This window comes from Notamacropus eugenii, chromosome 2 (genome assembly GCF_028372415.1).
Source record: "Notamacropus eugenii isolate mMacEug1 chromosome 2, mMacEug1.pri_v2, whole genome shotgun sequence".
Taxonomy (NCBI): Eukaryota; Metazoa; Chordata; class Mammalia; order Diprotodontia; family Macropodidae; genus Notamacropus; species Notamacropus eugenii.
Window position 1 is genome coordinate 151,604,205 of NC_092873.1, and position 12,827 is coordinate 151,617,031.

The following is a 12,827-nucleotide window of genomic DNA, read 5'->3' on the forward strand; positions in this document are numbered from 1 at the left end:
TTGGGCTGAAGATCTCTAGATTTCCTCCAATATCTTTGTTTTCCTTATTTTTAAAAAAGTAATTAAAATTGAGATGAAACCACATTGCCCTCTGTGTAGGAGTACGTGTGTGTGTTTCTCCCCAAATCGCCTTACATCATCTAAAATATTCTCTGAACCAAAAGTCAATATGAAGAAGAAGCTGAAATTGGCAGATTTATTTAATTTGCTGCCTAGGTGCCAGTTCCTAAATTTGAACTTGTTTGCCTTAAAGGAAAGCTTTACCATAAGGCATTCATTCATTAAAAGTAATATGACTTTTTTTCACCCCATATTAAATGTGAGTTAGTTATCTTTAAGCAGCTAGATGAATAGCAGGGAGTTAGTAGGGAAGAAGGGAAGAAAGGAGCCCAGGTGACTAAGGCCTGTAAGCCTTTCATGTTTGCGATAGTGGGTGTTGAAAGGAAGGGGAAATTTTTAAAAAAGGCAATAAATATGTAGATGGCAGAATTTGGTAATTTATTAGCCGTGCCAATGAGCCAAGTCAACAAGCATTCGTTAAACTTTTTCTTAACTTATTTAGCCAGGCACTGTGTTGAACTTCTGTGAATACAAATATAAGCAGAAAGAGAGGCAGCATGCTCTCATGGAACTTATATTCCAATGGGGAAAGACCACACATGATAAGGACCTGATCAGGGGTTTGGCATGGGGATGAAGGTACAGGAGTTGGGTGGGGCATGGAAGAGAAAATCTGTTGAGTCAGAAGTGAAATCTGGAAAGGAATTGAAGACATGGTTGGCCTAGGGGCACTGCTCCTTAAAATGACTGTTAGAGAGGAACTAGACAATCTGAGGGAGAGGCCCCAGGGTTGGAATGGTGATTACAAAGTGGAAAGTGATCCAGAGGTTGCATGAGCTTCCAGGATAAAGAGCTTTCTATAGCAAGGTCGAGAAAGTCCTTGGACAAGAATCACTTGTGCAGCTCATATCAGTACGCACCCCAACATGCACAGGGGGGCTTGCTATCACAGGTTCTTAGATCTGCATTCATAAAAGGAAAGTCAACTTTTGAGGGGTTAACAATCACTTTAATCAAGCACATGTATCATTCCTTCAACCAAGTACATATGTCATTCAGTCAGTTCAGGGGGAAAAGTCAGCACCTTGAACTTCAGAGAAAATACAGAAAAATCAAAGATCAACAGACCTGGCTTCTTCTGTCTGACTGTAATCAATACATATATCACAAATCAACAGACAGGTCCAATTGTCTGACCACAGTTACCAGAGAGGGCAGCACCAGTATCTGGGTTTTCTAAGGCTGGGGGGCCGCTTAGCAGCTTCCTAGAGTTCTCCTCTGACCAAACACTTCCAGTCAGTAAGCCCCAAAATAAAATCGAACCTCAGAGTCTTTCTATACTTTTTAGAGCCCGAGGGCATGACCCTCTGATCCAGTGCCTCAATAGAAAAAACAAAAAGTACTTGGAACCCTCCTACAAAACAATTCCCCTAATCAAGCTTCCCTCAATGGGCAGGCTCATCAATGTGTGGGCAGGATCTTCTTTAATCGCATTCAAATGGAGGCATTATACTATATATTCTTGATTACGCTAAAACAAAAACAGCAAAAGATCCTATTTTGCTTGACCTCACATAGCCCAAAGATGAAAGACCCAGAGGAAATAAAAGATAATTCCAAGGTTTCATGCTTGAGTGCCTGCTGGTCGGGGAGGGGGGGTGGGGGGTGGGGAGGGGGGAGTGGGTGGTGGGGAGTGGGGTAGTAGTGATGCCATTCACAGAAATTGAGAAGTTAGGAGGAAGAAGAGGTTTGGGTAGGGAGACGCTGAGTTTGCTTTTGGAAATATAAAGTTAAATTCAATAAACATTTATTAAAAGTGTTTACCATCTGTCAAGACTATCTGCTATTGGCTGAGAACACAAGACAAATTGCACACTGTGCCCTCAAAGAACTTTATAGTCCATTAGATTACAAATGAATGCACATAATAAGCATTTAATAAGTGCTTTTTCATTCATTTATATAGAAGATGGGGCTAGTATATGCATTACTTTTATGCATGAATATGTGAGGGATATGCGCTTCCTTCTATAGGAAGCCTTTACTAATCGCCCAACTACCAGTATCCAGTGTCACTAATTGCCTTATATTTAATTTATTGTTGTACGATATATGTGCAGAACACATGTGAATGGGAACAGATTTAGTGAAGACTTCTCAGGAATGTGGAGTCTTCTCCCTGGAGTGGAGGAGACCTTGGGCCCAGGTTTCCATTCCTCCAGAGTCGGGGGATTTCCATATAAGGCTATGTATTGCATTAGGGTCAATGATTGGATATCACTCACTAACTCCTCAATGCCTAATTTGCATATAGTGACGTGTATTTTCGTGGGCTTTGTAATGTCCAGGGGCAGGAAATTTGAACTGGATTTCAAAAGGGATTAGTTAGATTTTGAGCCCAGAATGTAAGACCTTGCTTCTCAGCCAATGAGAATAATGGTCCGTGGTGGGAAGGGGATTTTCGAGTCAGGGTTGAGTGGGATAGACTTAGTGAAGACTCCTCAGATTGTAATTTTTCTCCCAGGGGTGAGGTAAGGCCTAAGGGCTCAAGGTTACAATATTTTTAGAATAGAATAGTTCCATATAAGGATATAAAACTGTGCAGTGTATTAGGGTCTCAATGATAGGACAAAACTTACATAATTCCTCGATGTCTTCATTTCAAAAAGGATTGTTAGATTTCGTGTCTAGAATGTAAGACCATATTCTCAGCTAATGAGGATAATGGTCAGTGGGGGGAGGAGGGACTTGCGTTAGGGTCTATATAAATCACTGTCCTTTTCTTTGTCTTCGGCTTTCCTACTCCTACAGGTGAGCCCCGCTTCTCCAGAATCGAATAAATCTCTTTTCTGTCATCACTTTGAGAGGCCTCTGAGTAATTGATTTATGTAGGGACCTGAGCCATCCCACACAGGGTCTATATAATTGCCATTCTGCTTTTGTAAGGCGCCTCCCTACTCCAGCTTTACTGGTGAAGGGACCTCCCGGTTTCTCGTGAGAACTGAATAAATGAGATTTTTCTGTTTTTACCTTGAGACGCCTCTGAGCAGTCAATTTGAGTAAGGGGGTTCGTGTTTTCCCTCCCCCACACATGCATATATTGTTTCTTCTAATAAAATGTAAACTCCCTGAGAGCCAAGATTTTTTTTTTGTCTTTTTATCCCCAGCCCAATTGGCACATAGTAGGCACTTAATACATGCTTATGGCTTGATTAGATGATTGAGAATTCCTATCACTGATGCAGATTGCAACTACCTAGGATTTAAGAGAAAGTTCCAGAAAGTTGCCTGAAATACTGAGAAGTTTAATAATTTGCAAAGTCACACAGCTACTAAGTGTCACAGGCTGGATTTGAACTTGACTATTCCTGATTCCTAATCATGCCCTCTTACCAATCACATAAATACTGTCTCTATAGCTGTAATGTGAATTTAGGTGTCTTGTCATTTGTATAATTGTAGTATAAATGAGAATATACCTGAATTCATAAGAGAAATCAAACATAGTACACTGAGAATTTAAAGGGAAGTGGGATGTGGGCTGGGAGGTCATTTCATTTCTAACTCAGAGAGTCAGGGAAGGATTCATTAAGGAGGTAGTACTCTGAATTGGCAGGATAAAATCAGTCAGGCTACAGCACTGAGTGTATGAATGGAGCAGAGTCTGAGGTAAGGTAGGTTGGAATCAAGTTGTGGTTTGCTTCTCAAATTAGAGACTGAGAGTTTGTAATTTATTTGATAGACAACTGGAAACCATTCAAAGTTTTTGAACAGAAGTGTAAGGTTATTCAGCCTGTGCATTAGGGAGATGACTTTGGCATTGTTATGGAAGATGGAACAGAGATGGAAGAGAGAGGAGGAAAGACAAGTTTGGAGGCTACTACAATAATCTAGGCAAGAGAATGAAAGTAGTGACAATGGAGATGAAAAGTAAGTGAAATTGTGGCCAGAGTCAATACCTGGTGACTGGTTTGATGTAGTAGGTGAGGAAGAAGAAAGAGTTAAAGAAGACTCCCAGTTTTTGAACTTCGGTGATTGGGAAAATGGCAGTCATGTTCACAGAAAGGGGTAAGTTAGGAGGAAGAGTAGCTTGGACAGGAAGATGATTTGTTATCAAATTAGATAATATTTTTAAAGTGCTTAGCGCAGTCTATGACACATAGTAAGTGCCATTTAAATGCTTATCGCCTTCCCTTTCCTTTCTCTACCCTCTCCTTCTGTTTTAGACATGTTGAAGTTGGAAGGTTTGATCGTAAATATAAGTGGAGAATTTGGGGAGAGACATGGGAGTGGAATTATAGGTTTGAGAGCCATCTGAGATGGCATCCATTAACCTCCTTCCATTAACCTTCCTTGCCTCAGTTCTATCTGCCAAGATCTCACAAGATCTGCCCTTCCAAGTAGTGCACCTTGAGAACCACTGGGTCTTTACTTCTGTTCTACAGCTGAACCTTCCTACATATTGACTCTCCAAATTAGAATGTGAACTCTCTGAGACTTGAAACTGTCTCAATTTTTTATCTCTATTACAGCACTTAATACTGAGTTTGGCCCATAAATGATTACTGATGCTTTTCTATTCTAGTCTAGTTGAATCTATGGGGATGGATGATGTTGTTAAGGAAGAGAATATTATGATGAAAAGAAAGCCAAGGATGGAATTTCAGAAGTAACCCACACCTAAGGGTAGGAGGAGTTAGAAAAATCAGCAAAATAGATTGAAAAGGGGTCAGATAGATCAGAGACGCCAAAGGCGAAAATATTAAGCAGAAGTCAATTTAATCCAATTCGAGAAACATTCATCAACCTTAGGCAAGGAACTATATTAGGCCTTGGAACTACAAAGACAAAAAGAAAGACAGTCCCTGTCCTCAAGGAACTTCCATTCTACTGGGGTACCTGACATGCACAGAAGCAAGGTAAACATAAGGTAATTTTCAGAGGTAGAGAGTACTAACAACTGAGGAGACAGGAAAGACTTCATGTAGGAGGTGGTATCTGATCTCAGCCTGAAGGAAAATGATTCCTCCCTTCTCACACATTTAATAGCATTTTATTTTTTCCAGTTACATGTAAAGATAGTTTTCAACATTCAGTTTTATAAGATTTTGAGTTCCAATTTTTTTCTCCCTCCCCTCTCACCTCCCCAAGAGGGCAAGCAATCTGATATAGGCTATATATGTACAATCACATTAAACATGCTTCCACTTTAGTCACGTTGTGAAAAAAGAATCAGAACAAAAGGGAAAAACCACAAAAAAGAAAAAACAAAAAAAGAGACAAAATGGTATGCTTTGATCTGCCTTCAGACTCCACAGTTCTTTCTCTGGATGTGGATAGTATTTTCCATCAGAAGTCTTTGGAACTGTCTTAGATCATTGTATTTCTGCAGAGAGCTAAGTAAGGAAAAGGATTCTTAGAGGTGGATTGGAGGAAGAGTTGTTTCCATACAAAAGTTCTAAGTACTGGAGAAAGATCAAGTAGGATAAAAACTGAGAAGAGCAGTTGCATTTGACAGCTAGGAGGCCATTAGACATTGGAGAGTAGGTCTCCAATGATGATCTCAGTAGGTTCATAGGGACAGCAGCCAGGTTGAAGGGGGCTTGAGGAGCAAATGTCAGTCAAGAGGATGTCATCATCCCATAGTCACATGGATGTTTCAATCTAAAATGAATTGTCATCATGTCTTTTGAAGACCTGGAGTTCAGTGTCTTATTTAACTAGGACCTCAAGGGAAATCTTTCTTATGAAAAATGCCTTAATTACCTGGAAATTCTGTGATTTATGTATTTACCTGATAGTCAGGCTAATAACTGTGTATTAGCCTATTTAGCAACCTTTCCCATCCCACTTCCCCATCCCACTTCCCCACATTCCCGACTCCTTTTTTGTTGTTATTGTGTAATAGGTCAACCATGGTGTCTTAATATGACTGTGTAATGTGTACGTCTTCTATTAAAGACATCCACTACAAAAACATGCCAAGCCTAGAGGCCTGTGTGGGCTACCCGAGTCTTCTTACCTCATCTCCGAGGTCTTCGGTTGGCCAAAACCGGATGCTCATATGAGAGAAAGGACGTTCCAGAGTCGAACAAGGATTGAGCTTTATTTCAGGGTCTCGGTTACAAGTGCAGGGGGGTCTTCCTTAGGAGGAAGAGGGGGAGATTTCCTAAGGAGGCTAAGATCTTAAGGGATTGGAAGTAGAAGTACAAGCGGGGAGAGAGGGGGAGGGGAGAGAGGAAAGAAGAGAAGCGGAGCCTACTGTCCTCTTGGCTCCTCACATGCTAAGAGAGCTTTCAGGCTTCCTCAATCCTACTTAACCTTCAGCCGCACAGTTTGCATCTGAATACCGTGCTGTTAGATAACAATAGTGTGCCCAGATCTGGGATGACCTCGAGGGCAGGGAGACTCCACCCATCACGTATCTCCCGGGGAGAGGCGGAAATACCCAAGCTAGCCGAGCTAGCTCAGTCTGACCTTCTCGAATCCCCGCTGTTCATGGAGGGCCTCGTAAGACTCTAAGATTTAGAAGTCCCACTTTTACCCGCCCGAGACCGTCCACACGGATTTGAACTTCCAATCCCAACAAAAACAGGTGAAAGTTACATTACTTTTTTCTTTACACTAATCTAAAATTACCAAATAACTCATGAGTGCATATTAGAAATATATAATGTATGTATAAAATATATAATAAAGAATGGAATGAGCAGGACCAAGAAGATGCTGTATACAGTAACAGCAGAATTGTTTTAAGAACACTTTGAGCAAATAAGGCTTTTTGACTATTACAAATACCTAAATTAATTACAAGGGACATATGAAGGAAGATGCTATCTGCATCCAGAAAAAGAACTGATAAATAGAAGTATATATGGAATGATTTTGCATATACAGTTATCCCTTTCACATCACAACTTTCCCCATCACAGTTTCAATATGTCTCAGGTTGGCATAAGAAATTAAATGGGAAATTTGGGGGGAGTTTTGCAGAAGCCAGAGACAACTTGTGAAGGCCAGCAGATGACACAGAACCTGTGACCAAATACTTAACTCAAATTTAACAACAAGGTATTGTAAACACCCTATAAAAGAAAAAGGAAAAATTCAGACTTCTTCTTTGGTATGAAGGGAAGGGCAAAAATTTTGCATGGATTTTCTAGATCATGGTGAGGGTGTGCCCTAACTGCAAGATGTGGAAGGGATAACTGTACATGCATATTTGCATATAATGGTAGCCATATATGGGGGAGGAAAAAAATTTACATGATGACTTTATTATATAATTAAAAGGAATAACAAATTGTACATATCTGATTTTTTAAATTTTTTTTAAAAATCTAAAATTTTAAAAAATTTTAAATTTTTAAATTAATTAAATAAATAGATAAATGAATAAAAATAAAATAATATTAATTAATTAATTTAATGAAATTAAAATTTTAATTTTAATTAAAATTTTAAAAATTAAAATTTTAAAAATATTATAATGTATTATGGAAATGTTTGTTTTATTCCATAAATGGAAAATGAAATAAATACAAAATTTAAAAAGTAACTAATTATTATAATAATCATTTGATACTCATAGAGGCTACAAATTTGACTCTTGAAGGCAGGGAGTGTTTCACAATATCATAGATTTACAGTTAAAATAAATCCTAGAGGTCACTGAGTCCAACCCCTTCATTTTACAGATGAAAAAACAGGCTTGGAGAAGTTAATAGGCTTGTCCAGGGTCATGCTGTAATAAGTGTTCCAAGTGCGATTAGAAGCCAGGTCTTCCTGCCTAGAGGTCCAGTCATCTACCTACTATATACAATGCCTTATTTTTCGTCCTTTCATTTCCAGAGTCTAGCACAATGCCTGGTCTCAATAAATGCTTTGATTGATTTGATTGATTCAAATCTCCCCCTATAATGCTGTAGGACAAAGAACTCTGTGTGGGCTAGAGATGATTTCCAGGTTGCTGAGGAGTCGAGCAAAAGATTTAGAAGGAACTTGGGATATGATGAAGACACTGTGAGCTGAGGTTTGGCAAAGCAACCAGATGCAGATACTCTGAGACAGTAATTGTTGGTGCCAAAAGGAAATAGGGCAGGAAAAAAGAACAGCCTAGCCTAGCCTCTATTCTGTTGGAGTCAAAGGACCTGGATTTGAACTCTGGCTTACTACTCACAATCTGTTAAACTTTAGAAAAATTATTTAGCCGCTCTGAGCCTCAGTTTCTTCACTTGTAAAATAAACATATTGGACTATGTGACCTCTAAAGTATCTCCTAGCCTTCAACCTATGATCTTGGTAGTTGTTGTTCTTCATCTTCAAAGAGGACAAAAATGACATCACCATGATAAAGTGAAGTTTCAGTGTGTCCAGCTGTGGCTGAACAGACCAATATGAGCTCAGAATGCTCTACCACAGGTTGAGCACAGATAGTCCCTGTGAATATTTGGGGTGGATATCCCAAATTTGTTCATCCTATGTTTACTTTTTGCTGTCTCAATTCGGCTTTGCTCATAGAGCACAGCACCTTTTCTGATGTGGGCACACCATGCTGAGTGGTCGGGTGCCAGTGTCTCCCATGTTGCACAGTCAAATCCAAAGTTCTTGAGAGAGACCCTGAGAATGTCTTTGTACCACTTCTTCTGACCACCATGCGATCACCTGCCCCATGTGAGTTCATAAAATAGTCTTTTTGTCAAGCATACATTTTACATATAACAATGTGACCAGCCCATTGAAGTTGTGCTCTCTGAAGCATAGTTTGAATGCTTGGCAGTTCAGCTCGAGCTAGGACTTCAGTGCCTGGTACCTTATCCTGCCAGGTGATCCTCAGAATCTTCCTAAGACAGTTCCAATGGAAGCGATTCAGTTTCCTGGCATGGTGCTGGTAGATTGTCCATGTTTCACAGGCATACAACAATGAGGTCTGCACAATGGCTCTGTAGACCTTCAGTTTGATAGTCATTCTAATACCTCTTCTCTCCCAAACTTTTCTTCAGAGCTTCCCAAACACTGAGCTAGCTCTGGCTATGCGTGTATCAACCTCATTGTCAATGTGTACATCCCTAAAAGTACACTCCCAAAATAAGTGAACTTATCCACAGCATTCAAAACTTCTCCATTTGTTGTAACTGATGGTTCCACATATGGAAGGTGTGATGGTGGCTGGTGGAACACCTGTGTTTTCTTAGTGTTAATTATTAGGCCAAAATTAGCACAGGCAGCAGAGAATGGATCTTTGTTGCATCTCAGCTTCAGAGGCTGCATTGAGTGCACAATCATCTGCAAAAGAAAACCATGCACCAACACTCCCTTCACTTTGGTCTTGGCTTGTAGCTTTTTCAAATTGAAGAACTTACTATCAGTACGGTAATTGACCTTGATGCCATGTTCATCCTCATTGAAAGCATTTGACAGCGTGGCTAAAAACATCATGCTAAAAGCATGAGAGCAAGCACACAGACCTATTTCACTGCATTGGTGATTGGGAAAGCATGAGAGTAATGTTCACTATCCAGAACCCAGGCAAACATGCCATCTTGAAATTGACATACAATATTGATGACCTTCTCCGGGCAACCAAATTTTGACATAATTTTCCATAAACCCTCATGACTTACAGTGTCTGAGGTCTTGGTCAGATCTACAAGTGTTGTGTGCAGACCTCTGTTCTGCTCCTGGCATTTCTCCTGGAGTTGTCAGGCAGCAAACACCATATCGACTGTTGCTCAGCTCTTTCTGAAGCCACACTGGCGCTCAGGTATATGAATGACCATCTTCCAGGTGAAGGATCAGCTTATTAAGGAGGACTCTAGCAAGAATTTTGCCAGCAATGACTAAGAGAAAGACCCACCCTGTGATTGTCACAAGACGATCTATTTCCTTTACCTTTATAGAGATGGACAATGGAGGCATCCTTGAACTCCTAGGGGATAACCTCCTCTTACCATATAACTTGGAAAATTTCAGTCAGATTTTATATGAGCAATGGTCCCCCTACCTTGTAAATCTCAGCTGGAATAGAATCAGCACCAGGTGCTTTGCCACATGAAAGAAGCCTAATGGCCCTCAAAAACCTCTTCTTCAGTTGGAAGTTCTATGGAAGTGTTCAGGCCATCTCTCTAGGTTCATGTCCTTATCATTAATCAATGTGGCTCCATCAGCACTGAGTAGTTGTGATTCACCATAGGTTTCTTGGATCCACAGGTGAAAGTTAGGTTGAACAGGTGGACACCAAAGGTGGAAAGAGCTCCAAAAAGGGCTCGGCAGCCATCATACCAAAGGTACTGGTCCTCCCTGAACACACTCTACACCCCATCTATGATCTTATGATATTACTGAATAATAAATCACATTTTCTAAAGCAGGGGTGGGGAATCTGTGGCCTTGAGGCCACATGTGGTCTTCTGGATCCTAAAGTACGATCTTTTGACTGAATCCAAATTTTACAGAACAAATCCTTTTAATAAATAAAAACTTAAAACAATCCTCTTAATAAAAGGACTTGTTCTGTAAAATTTGGATTCAGTCAAAAGGCCACACTTAAGGATCCAGAGGGCCACATGTCACCTCAAGAGTGCAGGATCCTCACCCCTGCGCTAGAGTTTTAGGACTTACAAAGCACTTTTCCTCACCACAACCAAGTATAAGACAGTTGTAAGTATTTTTATCTTTACTAATGAGGGAACTGGGACTTAGTAAAGCAATGTAACCTCTCTAGGTTATCCAACTAATGTGACAGGTAGAGGATTCCTTCCCAGGTGTTCTGATTCTAAACCCAACATTTCTCCCTCAATGTCCAGTTACCTATCTGTATTCAAATAACAGATATTCATAGAATCCTGGAGTTGAAAAGACTTTAATTTATTTTTTTCGGCAAGTCAGTAAACACTTATTAATCATGCACACACATGTATATCTTTGTTGCCCTTTGGGTGACATGTGTTTTGATTTTTTGGAAATCATAGTATTCCATAATTCATCCAGAATTACCAGAAGAATAATGATATTATAAAGATGGTTTTTAGTTGTATGGAGAAGTGAGGGTTGTCGAAAATACAGTTATCTCAAATGTAATCCAGCTCATGCTTTTCTTTTCCTACTTAATTCAGCACATGGCTTGTTTCCACATGCAGGGTCTGGCTGTCTATTCAATGGTATATCTTAGCCTAGACAATAAATATTCTTCTTCTTCTTATTTCACTGACCTCTTCTGAATGGTTGCAGATCTCATTTATTCAATGATCCTGAGCCTGATTTGACCAGCACAATGTCATCTGAAGACAGAAGCATCTAGAGAGCATCACCATCCATGAGGAAGCTGTCTTAAGAGGGCTTGGACTCTATAATGGTAATCTACCTGGGACTAGGAAAGATTGTTGAGGAATGTACATCTCTCTGTTTTATGCCATGCTTGATTTCAATAAATGGAATATAAATACTTAACCTGGAGTCTGTGGAGCTCCCAAAGAATCCATTGATAGATTTCAGGGGGCCTGTAGATTGAGTGGGAAAAAAATTATATTTTTATTTTAACTAACCTTTGCTTCCTTTTGTATTTTCTTCCTATGTATTTTATTTTATGCATTAACAAGATTTTTTTTTGAAAAAGGGCTCCTAGTCTTCCCCAGACTCCCAAAGCAGTCCAAGGCTCACAAAAAAGCTAAGAACCTTTGAATGAGAGGATCAATTATTTGTTGCCATGTCTGTTAAAGAATCTTACATGAATTTAACATGCATGGAAGACATTTTGCTAGAGAGCCTTTATGCCTAAATTTTGTTATATCCATTGAATAAAATACGTTTGAGAAAAGGAAAACTCAAGATAATGGGAAAAAGACAGATAAACAGATTTGTTGTCCACTATCCTAACATAGGACACAATGGCATAGTACACATGACCTTGGGATAAAAAAGAAAAAAAATGCCAGCAGACCCTCTGTGAAAAAATATCAGAAGCACCCCAAAGATGGGGGTTGACTTAGAATGCCTGAGACAGTGTCCTATACTTTCTGAAGTTACTGCAGTTTAATATTAATTGAATTGCATCAAGTTTCTAAAGTGACCAAATCATAGTGTGTAAGGTTTTCTCTCTTCTATATTAGAAGAATACCTTGAAGAGGCAACAATGAAATAGTAACTTAAAGTCACAATACCCGTCTCCTGATCACATCTAGTTCAGTCTATTCTCTCCGAACAACAGTGTTTTGAGAACATGGAGTTGTCATTCTTGCTATCAAAACTGACTCGCTGGTTCAGAGGATAGCCTTCTCTCAAAGCCATAACTGCTTTAGGGGCCATCTGAGTTAATGGGACTGGAGGTGGGAGGAAGGCAAAGTTTTGTGAAGGAGAGCTGATTGAGATCGTGTTGAATGCAAGATCAGACTTCTCTTGGTTGTCACAGAAATGTACTGGTGCTTGTCTACAGGAAGCCTCCTTAGGGGTGTTCGATACTAGAATCAGTGCTTAAGTGGCATGAAGGTGAGTTGTACACATGGTCCTATCTATTGCTTCATTAACACACAGCGGGTACTTTTTGATAATAGTAATGCTTGAAATTGCAAAAGAGATTTTGGTTTGGTTGGGTTTTAAAGCAAAGAGACAGCTTCTTGGTTCACTATATAAATGATCCATGTTTTCTTTAAATTCCATATGCAGCATGTTCTTTCTCCAGCACAAAATATTAACTTTGGTGTAACTGCTTTCGTTTTTTTTTTGTTACTTTAAATTTTTAAGGCTCACATTTCCTTCAGCATAATCCAATT

At 39.6% G+C, this 12,827-nt stretch overlaps 1 long non-coding RNA gene across 2 annotated transcripts in view; it reads left to right on the forward strand.

Annotated features, from left to right (window-relative positions):
• LOC140526453 (uncharacterized) overlaps positions 1 to 12,827 on the forward strand; it is a 130,788-nt gene that overhangs the window by 20,355 nt on the left and 97,606 nt on the right. The window contains exon 2 of one of the 2 annotated variants that reach the window (XR_011974377.1): positions 11,290 to 11,413. This is a non-coding gene — a long non-coding RNA (uncharacterized lncRNA). Of the gene's footprint in view, positions 1 to 7,571; positions 11,414 to 12,827 lie in introns of those variants that run through there. The other variant, XR_011974376.1, reaches the window with a different exon arrangement.